Source organism: Microcaecilia unicolor, chromosome 5 (assembly GCF_901765095.1).
Source record: "Microcaecilia unicolor chromosome 5, aMicUni1.1, whole genome shotgun sequence".
NCBI classification, from domain to species: domain Eukaryota; kingdom Metazoa; phylum Chordata; class Amphibia; order Gymnophiona; family Siphonopidae; genus Microcaecilia; species Microcaecilia unicolor.
This window is the reverse complement of record NC_044035.1, coordinates 234,800,818-234,817,498: the sequence shown is the minus strand read 5'-3', so window position 1 is coordinate 234,817,498 and position 16,681 is coordinate 234,800,818.

The following is a 16,681-nucleotide window of genomic DNA, read 5'->3' as shown; positions in this document are numbered from 1 at the left end:
TAACATTACTCAACAATTTGAGAGCCAATTATCGTCAGCTGAATTAACCTGGTTCTTGATGATCAATAGTCCTTTTTTTCATTCTATAAGTACTGATCAAGTGTTACAAGCTTTCTCAAGAGTGAAGTTGTCTTACTGCCCTTAGATGTATGTCATCCTTTGATCCTTAAGTCTTTGAAGCATCAAATTAGTGAGGTAATTCGAGATATTATCAATTTTTCATTTTCTGAAGGTTTTATGCCTGATGGTTTGAAGAGATCTGTTGTTAGGCCTTTGTTAAAGAGCCCATCACTTAATCCTGATGTGGTCCTTAATTATAGACCTGTCTCATTGCTTCGTTTTCTGGGGAAACTTATTGAAAAGTTGGTTTATGAACAACTCCTTCAATTTGTGGAGAGGTACAATGTTTTGGATAGGAACCAGTTTGGTTTTAGGCATTTGCATGATAAATAAACATTGCTAATTTCTATTTTACATACTTCAAACAGGGTTTGATAAAGGTAAATGCTATCTGTTGGTAAGCTTGGACATATCTGCAGCTTTCGATACAGTTGATCATATCATATTGAGCAACAGACTTCAATTTATTGGGCTGAATGGCTTTGGGGCCCTTTCACTAAGTTGCGTGTCCTACATGCGTCAATTTGGAGTTACTGCTCGGCTACCATGTGGCCCGGGCAGTAATTCATTTTTTATGCGCGTCCGCCATGCGTGCCAGAAAATAATTTTTATTTTCCTGTGCATGGCGGAAACCAGGCGGTAATCATCATTCTACATGTGTAGATGATTACCGCACGGTTACCGCTAAGTCAATGGGTGGCAGTAAGGTCTCATACCCAAAATGGACACACACCAATTTTTATTTTGCCGTACGTCCATTTTCAGCAAAAATTCTAAAAAGGCTTTTTTACAGGCGCGCTGAAAAATGGACCTGTGCGCGCCCAAAACACGCGTCTACAGTAGTGCAGCCCATTTTTCAGCACACCTTAGTAAAAGGACCCCTTAGTCCTTAATTGGTTTAAATCTTTTTAGTTGGCAGGAAATACCTTGTTTCTGTCAATATTAAATGCTCAACCGAGCTAGATTGTTTATTGGGCGTGACACAGGGTTCAGCTCTTTCTGCTATGCTGTTTAACATCTTGTTGTTACCTCTGTGTAGACTCCTGGATAGTTTCCAGCTTACTTATAAACTGCATGCAGATGACATTCAATTTTTGGTGGAGGTTGGCAGCTCCTTTGATGATACTTTTAAGTTACTTACTTACTATGTGAATGCAGTTAATCAATGGTTGTGGTGTAATCATCTTCAACTGAATATGGCAAAAACTCAGATCTTAATCTTCAATTGATAAGATTCCTCCTGATTTTATCATTGGTAATGTGTCTATCCAAATTATTAATTCTATGAGAAATTTAGGTGTCACGCTAGATTCTAACCTAACAATGAAATTGCATGTTCAGAAAGTGGATTAAGCAAGTATTTTACAGGCTAAGGTTGATTAGGTGGCTGTGTGATCTTCTTACCTTCTCGAACTTCCATTTAATTGTACAGAGTATAGTTATTCCATGCTTCGATTACTGTAATGGGCTTCTGTGGGAATTACTTTTGGGCTTCTGTGGGAATATTTTAAGAGCCTTGCAGGATGCTCAAAATTCTGCAGCCAGAGAGTCTTTTTTGGATATTCCCAATATATGGATGTAACTCCTATTTTAAAAACTTTGCATTGGCTCCCTATTAAACAAATGATCGCTTTTAAAACTTTATTATTAGTTTTCAAAGTGAGAAATAATCTAGTTTCTCCAGTTATTTCCTGTACCTTGCAAGAGCTTTGCAATCTTCTAGCGCATACCTTTTAGAGGTGCCATCTTTCCAGGTTAACAAGCTTGATGAATATCGCAAGTCTTCTTTTAAAGTTTGGGGGCCTAAATTATAGAATGAATTGCCTATGTATATAAGGTCTTTGAAGGCCTTGGATCAATTTAGGCGGGAGCTAAAAACATTGCTATTCTTGGAGGCATTTGGTGACCAGCATGCCTCTGAATAGATGTGAGTCCTATCAGCTCAGGTAAATGTGTGTGTAATATGCAGTTAATGTTTGCTCTTTCCTTTATGTGGTATTTTATGTGATGGTCTCTGTTTTTATAATGCCATGTCATTTCATCTCTGTGAATGTACTGTAAACCGCCAAGAACTCTACGGATTGTGGGGGTTATAAATGTTCTAAATAAATAAATACCTATAAGAGAACTGAAAAAAAAACAAACTTTTAATTGAGTCAATGTGGATATATGACATTCAGCTCATAGATATAATTTAATTCCATCTCAGGTAGCTTTATATTAATATCTGCTCCTTTCCATGACATCTTTACACAGGTTGAGGACTTGACTCAAACTTATGATATTTTTCAACACAATGTGCCACTAAAACTTTTTCTTGTATTTTCCTAATGATGCAGCTCTTATGTTCCAATATTCTAGTTTTTAATCTCATGTTCATAATTGAATTTTCAAGGGCAAATAATTAAATATATAGTATTCATTATATCACAATTAGAAAATTCCTTCAGTGTATATTCCCTTCCTGTTACTGCTGGATGAAGAGTAACTGCACAAAGTATGCATTTTCCACATTTGAAATGGCCAACAGGCCTATCTCTTTTCCTTTTTATTGTCAGTAGTGGGGATGGTACAACCAAATCTCTAAGGTACTTTTCTCTTGTATGGTAGTGAAATCTTTCCCTGAAAAACAGTTTAAACTTTGCACATCTCATAATTTTATTGATGCAATTTGATAAGGGTATGAAACTGAGTGGGTAAGGTTCTTATCTCCATCTTTCTTCTTCCCAGTAGTCAGTACTGTCGCCATCAGTATTTTTAATCCTAGCATAACCATTCATGAAATGTTCTCTGGAATATCTCCATCTACCAAATCTTTATGCCATATCTGAAGAGTTTATATCCATCGTCTACATTTCATTATAATCTTCTCAGTCATAAAAATTAGGCTCACTGGTTAATTTTCTTTCAAAGATCTATTATGGAAACTCTTGAAATAGAGTAATTTATTCCTATCCGTTGGCTTGTTAGACTAATATGGAAATACTGGTCTAGCATATTGTAATCAATATCTAAATAGGAGATTGATTTTTTATTATAGTTCAATTAGAATTTCAAATTACTGTCCTGCAGATTAAGCCACTGGTGACACATTTTTAAATTTGTCTTCCTCACCTTTCTAAATAATAAATATGTCATCAATGTACTGTTGTTTCTTTATCTACAACATTAGCAAAATTTGCCCCTTCCTTTCTGAATACGCTACCAGAACCCTTGTCCACACCCTTGTCACCTCTCGCTTGGACTATTGCAATTTACTTCTCACTGGTCTTCCACTTAGCCATCTCTCTCCTCTCCAATCTGTCCAGAATTCTGCGGCACGTCTTATTTTCCGCCAGAATCGTTTTATCCACACTAACCCACTCCTCAGGTCACTTCACTGGCTTCCTGTCCGATTCCGCATTCAATTTAAACTTCTCGTACTGACCTTTAAATTCATCCACTCTGCAGCCCCCCATTACCTCTCCACTCTCATCTCTCCCTACATTCCTCCCCGTGAACTCCGTTCACTGGACAAATCTCTCTTGTCGTCCCCCTTCTCCTCCACTGCTAACTCCAGGCTTCGCTCCTTTTCTCTCGCGGCACCTTATGCCTGGAATAAACTTCCTCAACCTATACGTCTAGCTCCATCTCTACCTGTTTCAAATCTATGCTGAAAACCCACCTTTTCACTGCTGCCTTTAGCTCCTAGCCAATACTTAATTGCCCTCCCCTTGTCCCTTCCTTCCTTATCACCCATTACTTCCCTCACCCGTAACTGTGTTGTCTGTCTGTATTATTTAGATTGTAAGCTCTTTTGAGCAGGGACTGTCTCTTTATGTCAGGTGTTCAGCGCTGTGTGAGTCTGGTAGCGCTATACAAATGCTAATAATAATAATAATAATAATAATAATAATACTGTACTATTTCAATATCATAACATTGCTTTTGAAAGTGTTTGATTCAAGATGTGCCTTCTCAAATTTTGCTGCTTACAAATTGGACACATTTGGGGCCATAGCTGCACCCACACAATTCCTTTAACTTGTTTATAAAACTTTCCATTGAAACATTAATTTTCTGTCAAGGCAATCTCTGATAAATTGACAATAAATCTATTTGGAATGTGTCTTTTCTCAAGAAAAGTGCATGTCTTGTAATTTCTATCGCTCTATCTTGAGAAATATTGGTGGATAGAGACTCTATATACAGAGCAATTAAAACAAGGGAATCAATATTCAAAGCAGTTTAACGGGATAGGAGACGCTGAATAGCAACACTGACCAGCCATGCTGCAACTGGGCAGGAGTGGGGTTAGAGTCAGGGAGGAGCCAGGAGTTAAACAGATGTGGCAATATTCAGTGTGGCACCTGTATAACTACAGGGTTGTGACCAGATGCTCTTGATGCTGCTTCGCCCTCCCTCTCACCCCCCCCCCTGAACACTTTCCAATACTCCCTCCCTCCTGCTGCTCCAGGTCCTCCTCCCTGAACAATGTCCAATCCCCTTCCTGTCCCTCCCCCCAAGTCACAGCAGGCTCCCCCTTGGGTCTACCTTAATAGGCCTAGTGGTATAGTGGTGGTCGGGGCAGGAGCAACCCCCATGTGCTCTTTCCCTTTGCAGCTCATATTGAAAATAGCTGCTGCTGAATATTGACTGGATGGGTTCTTCTATCACTGGTACATCTTTTAGTAAATGGATTAGATAAGAAAATTTATAAACAAATGACAGAACAAGTGAAACAAATGGTTTTAAAAAGAAATCAATAAAAATGGAAAGTAATTCAACAGCTTTGATGACTGGCTTTCCAGGAGGATTTTGTAATGATTTGTGAATTGTGGGTTAAATGGTTAAATGGTTGGTTGGTATCACCGGATGTCTTACTAATAGGAAATCTTTTTTGTGACCCAGTCAGTGGGAGGAGGGTGCTAGTGTAGAGCACAAGTGGCAGGTGCAGGTGGTCCTGAGCTGCTGGAGATAGACCTTCTAGGTGACCTTGGGGTAACCCCAGGCAGGTGACTAGGTATTTCGTGACACTTGGGACAGCCAATATATATCACACTGCAATAATCAAGTTGAGCAAGAACAAGGCTCTGAATAGCTATCCTAAATATCCTCTCCTATGTGCACAATTGTTTCAGTTATATTTGTAAGTGCTAGCCATGTGCTTAGTTGTATTCTATAACATAGGTGCACAACATGTTTAACATATAATGGAAGGGGGTATATACATGGGTGAGGACCCTCATTGACAGGGATCTGGGCCCCCAGGCAATGAGGGTCCTGGGCCCCAGACCCCTCTGCCCCTGGGTTCCACACCTCTCCCTCTCTCCAGATCCAATATCTTTCTCCCCCTCCCTCCAATGCAATATCTCTCCCTCTCATTCTTTCTTCCTCCCCTCGATGCACCATCTCTGCCCCCTCCCTCCATTCCCCAGGTCCAACTTCTCTCCCCTCTCCTGAGGCCAACATATCCCCCTCTCTCCTCTCTGTCCCTGGATCGGGCTCTCTCCCCTCGAGTTTACCTCAGAAGTCCCTTTCTCCGTTCGGGGTCCTGGCTGTCTGCCTCTGACTGGAACCTTCTCTCTGCCATGGCCCACCCCTTTATGATGTAATTTCCTGCTTCCGTAAGGTTGGACCATGTCACAGAGAACAGAGAAGGTTCTGGTCAGTGGCAAACAGCTATGGCTCTGTACAGATAAAAGGACTTTTGAGGTAAATGGGGAGGGGGTGAGAGGATGACAGCTGGGCCCGGGAACCGAGGGGCGGTGAGAGAGGGGGAGTGCTGGATCCAGAGAAGAGAGAGATCTCGGATATGTGGGTAGAAGATTGGGTCCTCGGACACTGCCTGGTTGCCAGAATGGTCAGTCTGCCCCTGTATGACCGGTTCCCATATTTACACATGGAACTTACAAAATACTGTAAGTTACAAGCTAAAGTGCTGCATTTAGGTACATGCATTTACTCCTGCTATTAACATGATGTAAGTGGGTGTACTTAAATGTTGGTACATAAATGCTGACTTAGCTAGTATTCTGTAACAGAATCTGAGTGCCCAGATGCCATTATTGAATTGCCACTTAGTACGCTGAGTTTGGTGCCCAACTTGTGACATCCTTTATGAATTGCCCCCTTACCATATACAAACATCCACATATTAATTCATTTTTTAATCTTTCAATTTGTTGACTGGGAAAATCAGTCAAACAAACACTTTGGGCCTGATATTCAACGCAATTTAACCAGACAGGAGAGGCTCCTACTCAGTTAAACTACTCTGACTGGGTGATCCCCTGATTCTCAGTGGCACATAGCCAGATAGTGGCCAGGGTGGTCCAGAATGGAAAATGGGCAGAGCAAGGATTTACCCAGCTAGCATCAATTTTCAGTCTGCTAATTGCATAAGTGCCTGGATAAAGTTAGCACAGCTTTTTTTGCTGTGCTACTTTAAGCCGGTTTGTAATCCAGATGCTGGTCTGTATCAGCTGGCACCCGGATAACTTCTGGCGGCCAAACAAAACCTGGATATCTAGTGGCTGTACTCCGATAAGGCCTGACATTGACTATCTGGATCAAATTCTGCCTGTGGCGGTCCATGCTTTAAAAATATCACTGATCACCACAGGTTGAATGTTGGGTCCTTTGTTTTCATATGAGTCCCAGAGGAATATGGAGATAAAGAAATATGCAGAAAGACACTTGCCCGCTGATATGTGGAGTGGAGGAGTGACCTAGTGGTTAGCGTGGTGGACTTTGGTCCTGGGGAACTGGGTTCGATTCCCACTGCAAGCACAGGCAGCTCCTTGTGATTCTGGGCAAGTCACTTAACCCTCCATTGCCCCAGGTACAAATAAGTACCTGTATATAATATGTAAGCTGCATTGAACCTGCTATGAGTGGGAAAGCACAGGGTACAAATAAAAAAATATTCAAAACTATTTAACCGGCCAGGAATGGCTCCTGGCTGGTTAAATAGCATTTAAGCCCCTAACTACAGATATTCATCAGGAGATAGCTGGTTATATTGTGCAACATAGACGGTTAGGGACAGATATTCATAGGTCCTTTTACTAAGGTGTGCTGAAAAATGGCCTGTGTTTTGGCTGCACGTAGAATCATTTTTCAGCGCACCTGTAAAAAATGCCTTTTTTCTTTTTTGGCCGAAAATGGATGTGTGCGGCAAAATGAAAATTGGAACGCATCCAGTTTGGGTCTGAGACCTACCGCCAGCCAGGGGCGTAGCCAGCCTTCCATGGGGGAGGGGTCCAGAGCCCGGGGGGAGGGGGCACATTTTAGCCCTCCCCCCGGCGTCGCCCCCCCACCGCCAACATTGTCGCCCCCCTCCCACCGCGAACCCGCCGCCACTGCAGCCTACCTTTACTTTTGCTGGCGGGGGATCCCACTCCCCGCCAGCCGACGTCTTCTTCTCAGTCGCTTCCTGCTCTTCAATTTGTTTGCTGACGTCCTGCACGTTGTACGTGCAGGACGTCAGACTTAGAGAACAGAACTGTTCTCTGAGTCTGACGTCCTGCACGTACAATTACGTGCAGGACGTCAGCAAACAAATTGAAGAGCAGGAAGGACTGAGAAGACGTCGGCTGGCGGGGAGTGGGATCCCCCGCCAGCAAAAGTAAAGGTAGGCGGCGGCGGGGGCGGGTTCGCCAGGAGGGGGGGTCCTGGGGTGAATCTGCGGGGGCCCCGGCCCCCTCAGGCCCCACGTAGCTACGCCACTGCCGCCAGCCATTGACTTAGCAGCAAGGTCTCACGCGTTAACCGGGTGGTAATGGTCAACGTGCCATCAAATGCCGGTTACCGCCTGCACACCAGAAAATAAAAATATTTTCCAGCGTGCATAGTGGACGCACATACAAAATGAAATTACCATCCGGGCCACGCGGTAGCTGGGCGGTAACTCGGAATTGACATGCGTTGTGCGCACGGCATTTATGTGCTTAGTGAAAGGGCCCCTCAGCCCCTAACTGGCTATGTTGAGCACTCAAAATAGGCTGTTTAAATAGCAGGCCTATCTTTGATCGCTAAAAAGTTAACTAGTTAGTGCTGAATATCAGCATAGCCAGTTAACTTTTCAGTGGCCAAAATAAATCCAGATATTCAGTGCCGGATGCTGGATATGGCCTGGCATTAAATATCTGGGTTTAATGATGGTGGCAGATGGAAAATGTGCTGCCCACCGCCAGCTGAATATCAGGCCCAGAGAGTCAGTATCAGAGCTGGAGACTGTAAGTGAGAAACAGGAAGATAAAAGGATTCACCCCAGGCATTCACCATTTTCCCAGGTGAGTCTGACGTCGGTGCCGGGGAAAATGGTAGAGGCTATTATTAAAAACAAAATTACAGAGCACATCCATGGATTACTGAGACCAAGTCAGCACGGCTTTAGTGTGGGGAAAGCTTGTCTGACCAATTTACTTCAATTCTTTGAAGGAGTAAACAATCATGTGGTCAAAGGGGAGCCGGTTGACATTGTATATCTGGATTTTCAAAAGGCGTTTGACAAGGTACCTCATGAAAGGCTACAGAGGAAATTGGAGAGTCATGGGATAGGAGGAAATGTCATATTGTGGATTAAAAACTGGTTGGAGGATAGGAAACAGAGAGTGGGGTTAAATGGGCAGTATTCACAATGGAGAAGGGTAGTTAGTGGGGTTCCTCAGGGGTCAGTGCTAGGACCGCTGCTTTTAAATATATTTATAAACGATTTAGAGATGGGAGTAACCAGCGAGGTAATTAAATTTGCTGATGACACAAAGCTATTCAAAGTCGTTAACTCGCGACAGGATTGTGAAAAATTACAGAAGGACCTTACGAGACTGTGAGACTGGGCGGCTAAATGGCAGATGACGTTTAATGTGAGCAAGTGCAAGGTGATGCATGTGGGAAAAAAGAACCCGAATTATAGCTACATCATGCAAGGTTCCACATTAGGAGTTACGGACCAAGAAAGGGATCTGGGTTTCGTTGTTGATAATACACTGAAACCTTCTGCTCAGTGTGCTGCTGCGGCTAGGAAAGCGAATAGAATGTTGGGTATTATTAGGAAAGGTATGGAGAACAGGTGTGAGGATGTTATAATGCCGTTGTATCGCTCCATGGTGTGAACGCACCTTGAGTATTGTGTTCAATTCTGGTCGCTGCATCTCAAAAAAGATATAGTAGAATTGGAAAAGGTTGCAGCGAAGGGCGATGAAATGATAGCGGGGATGGGACGACTTCCCTATGAAGAAAGACTAAGGAGGCTAGGGCTTTTCAGCTTGGAGAAGAGACGGCTGAGGCATAGGAGCCAACTTTTCAAAATGATTGGGGGTGCTGAATTTTTTTTTTTTTTTTTTTACAGGCAGTGCGTTCCCCCCCCCCCCCCCCCCCCCCCCCCATACCTTGTCCCTGCTAGAAACCAGAGAGACCCCTGGTAAGATTTGGGGTGTGTCTGAACAGGGGCTCAGGTGTGATTGTGTATTGCAGGGTTGTGGGGATGGGTTACCTATCCCACTACTGGCCCCTTTTTGAAAAAGTGGGTCCACTGGCTCAGTTCCTGGCTACAGCAATGCTCACTGAAGAGCTTTAGGCATTCTTTTTTTTCATGTGGATTTTTATAACATCACAGCTTCTGCTGAATATACAGGCAAATATGCTGTGGCCCTGGCCCCTGCTCGACCTTATATGTATTTTTCAAATGTCTTCATGTTCACCAGAGCCTTATAACACAGGAAGAATTTGAACACATCCTCCTGATAGGGACATCTTCTCCAGTCTAAAATGGGCTTATGTCTGTCTACTACACCTAAATAAACCTATATCGTCTGGGGCTGGGCTGGCACCTTTCCGTACCTCTCTTTGGCTCGTTCTCAGTCTTCTCTGTCCTTCTTCAATGTTCCATGATCCAGGCCGCCGGTAAGCAGTGAAGCACATCACACTCACAGCTGCCTTCGCACTCCTGAGTTCTCCCTCTGCTGCAGCAACCTGATTCCCGCCTATGCAGGACAGGAAACTGCTGCACACTGCTGGTGGGCCTGGAAGTTGAAACAATTAAGCTGTGCAGGGCGGGCCATGGCAGGGAGCATGCAGGGACTGGAGTGGGAGCCGGCCCGGGGACGGGAGGGACGGGACAGGAGGACCAAGGACATGCACTCGTCACGCGCGGGGCCACCAGCCCACCACCACTGCCTAAGTTCGGGCTTCTTCGGCACCGGCGGCTCCGGAAGCTCCTCTGCTCTGCCTCTGTTGCAGCATCTGATGGTGATCATCCCGCCTATGCGGGACCGGAAACTGTTAGCAGAGCCAGAGGGAAAGCTTCCGACGGTGAACACAGAGACAGAGTCAGTCCGGAACATTGAAGGAGCCGGGAGGTAGGAGCGGGCGTCGTACACCACAGCGGTGCAGCAGGGCAAGGAGGAGTCGGGACGGTGCAGGGAGCGGGACCGGGCGGGAGGGACTTTATGCCCACGTCACGTCCTCACGTGCCACTGCCAAATTATTGGGGGTGCTTGAGCACCCACAGCATCCACGGAGTCGGCACCTATGGGCTGAGGTGAGACATGATAGAGGTATATAAAATAATGAGTGGAGTGGAACAGGTGGATGTGAAGCGTCTGTTCACACTTTCCAAAAATACTAGGCCTAGGGGGCATGCGATGAAACAACAGTGTAGTAAATTTAAAACAAATAGGAGAAAGGTTTTCTTCACCCAACGCTTAATTAAACTCTGGAATTCATTTCCGGAGAACGTAGTGAAGGTGGTTAGCTTGGCAGAGTTTAAAAAGGGGTTGGATGGTTTCCTAAAGGACAAGTCCATAGACCGCTACTAAATGGACTTGGGAAAAATCCACAGTTTCGGGAATAACATGTATAGAATGTTTGTACGTTTGGGTAGCTTGCCAGGTGCCCTTGACCTGGATTGGCCGCTGTCAGGGACAGGATGCTGGGCTCGATGGACCTGTCTTTTCCCAGTTTGGCATTACTTATGTACTTATGTTTCATTTGGAGGGGGGGCAAAGGATGGGGCGGAGCATATTAGCATATTCATTTGCATATATATATATATATATATATATATATATATATATATATATATATATATATATACACAAATTATGCTAATATGGAGGAAGGAAGAAAGAGAGAAAGAGCTGGCTTTTTTGGGGAATAACCATAATGAATATGTATGAGATATCAAGCCAGCTCTTTCTCCCTTCCTTCCTTCCTTCTTTCCTCCTTACCCAGCACTCTCTCTTCCTCACCAGTAGTATTTCCCCACCCCCTTTCCCATACCATGCCAGTGTGAACTTAGAAATGCATAGGCTCTTTATGTAGATTCAAGAGGTAGTATGTGATGATTTAGGCTCTAAAACCCTTTCTGATGTTTTGGTGCCACCTCAGTAAGGCCAACACACAATCTCTCCACTGCAAAATGCTATTCACAAACTTGTGCAAAAACACACTCATAACCTTACCAAACCATAACAGCACTAATTCCAAGGAAAGGACGAGCTACACTTTATGCGTGGAAAAGCAGAACTATAATTACACCAGGCTCCTAAAACACCAATACATTACCTCGTGAAAAACAAAATTAAACAAAAAGGGCTGCAAATACTACATGCTAGCAGAATACTGCACCTTGATCACTCATGAAAAACACATGACACAACAGACATGACACAAGGAAGTAGAAACCAAAAAATATGAAGGCAAAATACTGATCTGAAAAGTTACCTCAAGAAGTCACTCGGCATGCAGCAGTACTAGAGAAATTGAAACTTAAATGCAAAATATCACAGATGCACATTTCCAAAAGCTGACATAGTCAAATTAATAAATTCTGAATAAAATACTTTTTTCTACCTTTGTTGTCTAAGCATTTAGTTTTTCTATTCGCTTTGGTCCCAGTGTCTTCTGTTTTATGCAGTGTCTTCTTTCCATTTGATATTTCTTCACTCACCATGTCCATCATCCTCCTGTGTCCTTATGCGTCCTGTCTACCATCTGTAGCCCTGTCCCTATCCTTCCTCCAGTTTCAGCATCTGCCCTCAAAGTGTTCCGATCCAGCCCTTAAATTCAGCAGTTTTCCCTCCATCCATATCCAGCATTTCTCCTCACTCCCCTCCCCTCCATCCATGTTCATCTACTTCCTGTCTTCCTTCCTCTCCATCCATGTCCAGCATTTCTCCTCTTTCCCTTCTCCTCCATCTGTGTGCATCTCCTTCGTCTTTCCTTCCCTCCATCCTTGTCCAACATTTCTCCTCTCTTCCCTGCCCTCCACTCCATCCATGTCCAGCATTTCTCCTCTCTTAGACCCTCCCCTTCATCCATGTGCATCTCCTTCCTGTCTTCCCTCCCCTCCATCCATCCATGCCCAGCAACTCTCCCCTGCCCTCACCTCCATCCATGTCCAGCAACTCTCCATTCTCCCCTGCCCTCTTCTCCATCCATCCATATCCAGCAAATTTCCTCTCTCCCCTGCCACCTCCATCTCCCCCTCTCTCTTCCCTCTGCAGGATCTTCCATCTCTCTCATTTCTTTCCATCCAGCGTCTCCCCTTCATCCCTCCATTGAACATCTCTGCCTCACCCCTCCATCAACGTCCTCATCACTCCCCTTCCCTGTATCACCTGTCCTCTCACTCACTCTCTCTCCCCCCCCACCCCCCGCAAGGTTAGGGACATAGGCGTCATTGCGCCAAACTACTAGCTACTCCTCCCAGCTGCTGCTATGGCATCTGGGAAGAATCGCAAGGTTCTATGCTTTACCCTGCCCTTTCCTGCCTCTCTTTTCACTCACTCTTTCCATCGACGCTGCTACAAAACAAAATAAAAACGTGCAAGGGCCGTGCTTCTGCGTGTGCCGCTGCCGGCTTCCCTCCTTTCTCCGGAAACAGGAACTTATATTATGAGGTGAGGGAGGGAGAAGGAGGGAGGGCCGACAGTGGCGCATGCAGCAGGAGTACGGCCCCATGCACGTTTGCATTATGCTTTGCCAAGGAGGGGGAGAGAATGAGTGAGCGAGAGAGAGGCAGGGAAGGAAAGGGAAAAGCATGTAAGTCCGCAGTTCCTCCAGGCTGCCAGGTAGGAGCAGCTCATTTGGGAGGGGCACTGCCCCCCTCACCTCCCCAAACTACGCCCATGTCCCCAGGTCACACAGAAGATCAGTAACAGAGTCAGGCATTAAAAAACTAAGGCATAAGGGGATGTCCTTTAGGAATATTTCCCTTGGATCTTAATGTTTTAATTTTATAATTTCTAAATCCTAGAAAGATGGTCTATAAAAAGGTTTTCTTATAGTACATTTTGCATATTTGGCAGCTACACACTGAATGATTTACCAATTGATATTAGAAGGCAATCTAATTATATGACTTTTCAAAGACTGTTGAAAACATTTTAATTTAGAAAACTTTTAAAAGGTTAGGACACATAAATATATATGCTTATATATATATAAACAAAAAAGTAAGGACAAGTGTGGAGGCAATCCTTTAAAACTTAATTGATTATTAAAAAACGACCTGATACGGCTGTGTTTCAGCATCAAAGCCTGAATCAGGGGTCAAACAGATCTTTTTGGTTGTTGCTCAATTAGAGATCAAAAGAAAATGTCGTTTACCTGAAACTCAGAGATTAAAAAGTCAATTGTCAACACCTCGATGGCAAATACACAGAAGTGACATCAATAGTATATATAGCAAATAGGTTGCTTAAATATATGTTTTTTAAGAAGTCATATAATTCTTGGAGATGTTTCATTTCTTTTTTTTTGTGAGCCACAGTGAAATTTAAAGGTATGTGTAGGGAAATAAGTGTCATGCAATGTACTGTATTGAAAGAAATTTGCCCAATGTCACACAGAGAATCCGTGGCAGAGCTGGGATTAGCACCAAGGTACAGGGAGAGAAAGGGACTGTCCAAAGTCACACAAATTATACCCCAGAATGCTAAATCAATAGACATGGTAAAATACATGTACTTCTTTATACACAAAGCAATACATCTACAGTATACATACTTAAATATATGGAAACCATACATAGCAAGCAAAGATATTCATAGACCCATTCTATATAAGAACATATACAAAAAATTCTGACTAGACACAAAGTAGTTCAATAAACAAGTTGTAGGCAATACTACTGTGCAAAACAAAAAGCACAAAAAGACCTTCAGGAGCAGGACAATGGGAAATTCTTTATTAGAAAGACTCGACACAGGCTGTGTTTCGGCGACTGTTTGCCTGCATCAAGGGTCGCAAGAGTTTGCAGAATATTTTGTATAGCAGTGCAGATCTGCCACTAACAGGGTATTGCAATGCAATCCCGCTTCAAATATCAGAATGCACGCTGTAGAGGCATATGAGAAAGGTAAATGCTTTAGTCTTGTGAATGTGAAAAATGCTTTCGGGCAAGCAGGCAGTACAGAAGAAATCAAAAATAAATCTTCTCACTAGACTAACATAACATACTTATGATTAAAACTTGACATACATGCCTTCATTAGAATATAAATATCATTTAAGTCAGACATGATACCTCTGTATGGCTGACAAAATATTGCTAATGAATTATATTGGTTGCTTATAAGTTTAAAAATAAAGTTTAAGGGCTTCATATGTGGAGGAGTGGCCTAGTGGTTAGGGTGGTGGACTTGGTCCTGGGGAACTGAGGAACTGAGTTTGATTCCCGGCACAGGCAGCTCCTTGTGACTCTGGGCAAGTCACTTAACCCTCCATTGCCTACCGCATGGAGCCTGCCATGAGTGGGAAAGCACGGGGTAAAAATGTAACAACAAAAAACCAACCATTTACCCGGATTATGGAAAAGGCAGAGACAGCCGCATTGATGAATATTCAGAACGATGTATGGTCCCAAGAATAGTTATAACATCTTTCCCATCTATTAAAAAGAGCTCAAGACCATTGCCAGTTGTGACTGTTTCATGCAAAGTCTATTATTCCATAGTGATAGATGGGAAAGGCATAGCTTTTCTCAATGTGCTGATGGATTATGCAGATTATACTGTTCTGAAAAGTGCATTAAGGATCCTTGATGCAGGCACGTGCTGAAACACAGCTGTGTCAGGTCACATCAATAAACTGGTTCAATAGTGTAGCTCCTGTGTCATCTTTATCTCCTTTTGGCCATCTTCGTCTTTCTTCTCTTATGTGATACTGCAGAGATATGGTGTTCTTCTCCTTATTGGTTTTTTTGTTGTTGTTTTTTTTTAGTATCATGGCAGTATGAAGACAAAACAGAGGTAGAGCTGTGGGTACCCTGCAGGGGGTCCATCCCTGTGGAACTGGAGGGAATCCTCACGGTAACCACGGGATTCCCACTAACCCCATTCCCATGCAGCTCTCTCATTTGCAACTAGTTTGTAACGTATGTTAACTTTGATTTGTTTTATATTTTGCTTGTTTTTATTATGTATGGTTGTTTTGTAAATCATCTATGTAATAGGCCATATATACATTTTTTTAAAGAAAGAAAGAAAGAAAGAACCAGGCAGGGCAACATATTTACAAATGGTTTAGGGAAGGTAAGAGGTAAAAAATGAATGAGAAATAAAAATGTGAAATATGTATAATAACAAAAACAGTGAGGGAAGGGGAAAGGATCACTATGGGCAGGGGGAGGGAGGAAGCCCCCCCCCCCCAAGAACTGCTGGTGCTGCCTCAGAAGGTGGGGCAGACCAGACTAAGGATCCTGGGAGGGGTCTGGCCCTAGGATATGAGCATCATGCTTAACAGCAGATCATACTCACCCTTGAGCATGGTCCATCCTCGCCAGGCCAGTTTCTAATGCCCTTATTTGCTGGTCAGTGGCCTTGTGCATTGACCCCATCCTTTCTAATGCAGCCATCAATTCCAGGGGCAAGTAAAGGGTAAGGGTGCAACTTACCTGCAGCTGCCCCTGGAACCGCCAGAGCCTTAGCTCTCTGTGTTGGAGAGGAAGGGGGAAGATGCAGGAGGCCACTGTCTTCTCCTGAGAGCCACCGAGCCCCTCCTGAGGCTTATCAAGCTGCTTCTTGGGTGGCACATGGGGTCCAGAGGGGCAGGTGGGGGGGGGGGGGGATTTGTGCTGTTGGGACAGTTGAGGTGTGTCCATCTTCCTCTTCCTCCATCTCCACTACTACCACCTCTTCTTCCACCTCTTCCTGCTCTTCCTCTGGCCCTTCCTCCATCTCTACCACTACCACCTCACCTCCTCTTCCACCTCTTCCTACTCCTCCTCTGATCCTTCCTCCATCTATTCCACTACCACCTCCTCTTCCACCTCTTCCTGCTGCTCCTCCTTCTCTTTTTCTTCCTCTGTCAGGGCTGCTGGGCCTGGCCCTGCAATAGCAGGTCCAGGACGTGATGCAGCTGGTGGCTGAGCTATAAAGGTGGGAACATAGACATGGTTACAGTCATGCTCTCCAGCACCTGCACATATGACCATTACATATCTAAGGTGGGCACTGTAGTTTGGAAGTTGATCATGGGGGTTAGGGACCAACCTTTGCCTACTAGTTATACATTGCCACCTATATGTTTTGGTACCATAGATGGTTACCTGCTCTCAAGTGGCTGCCATAGA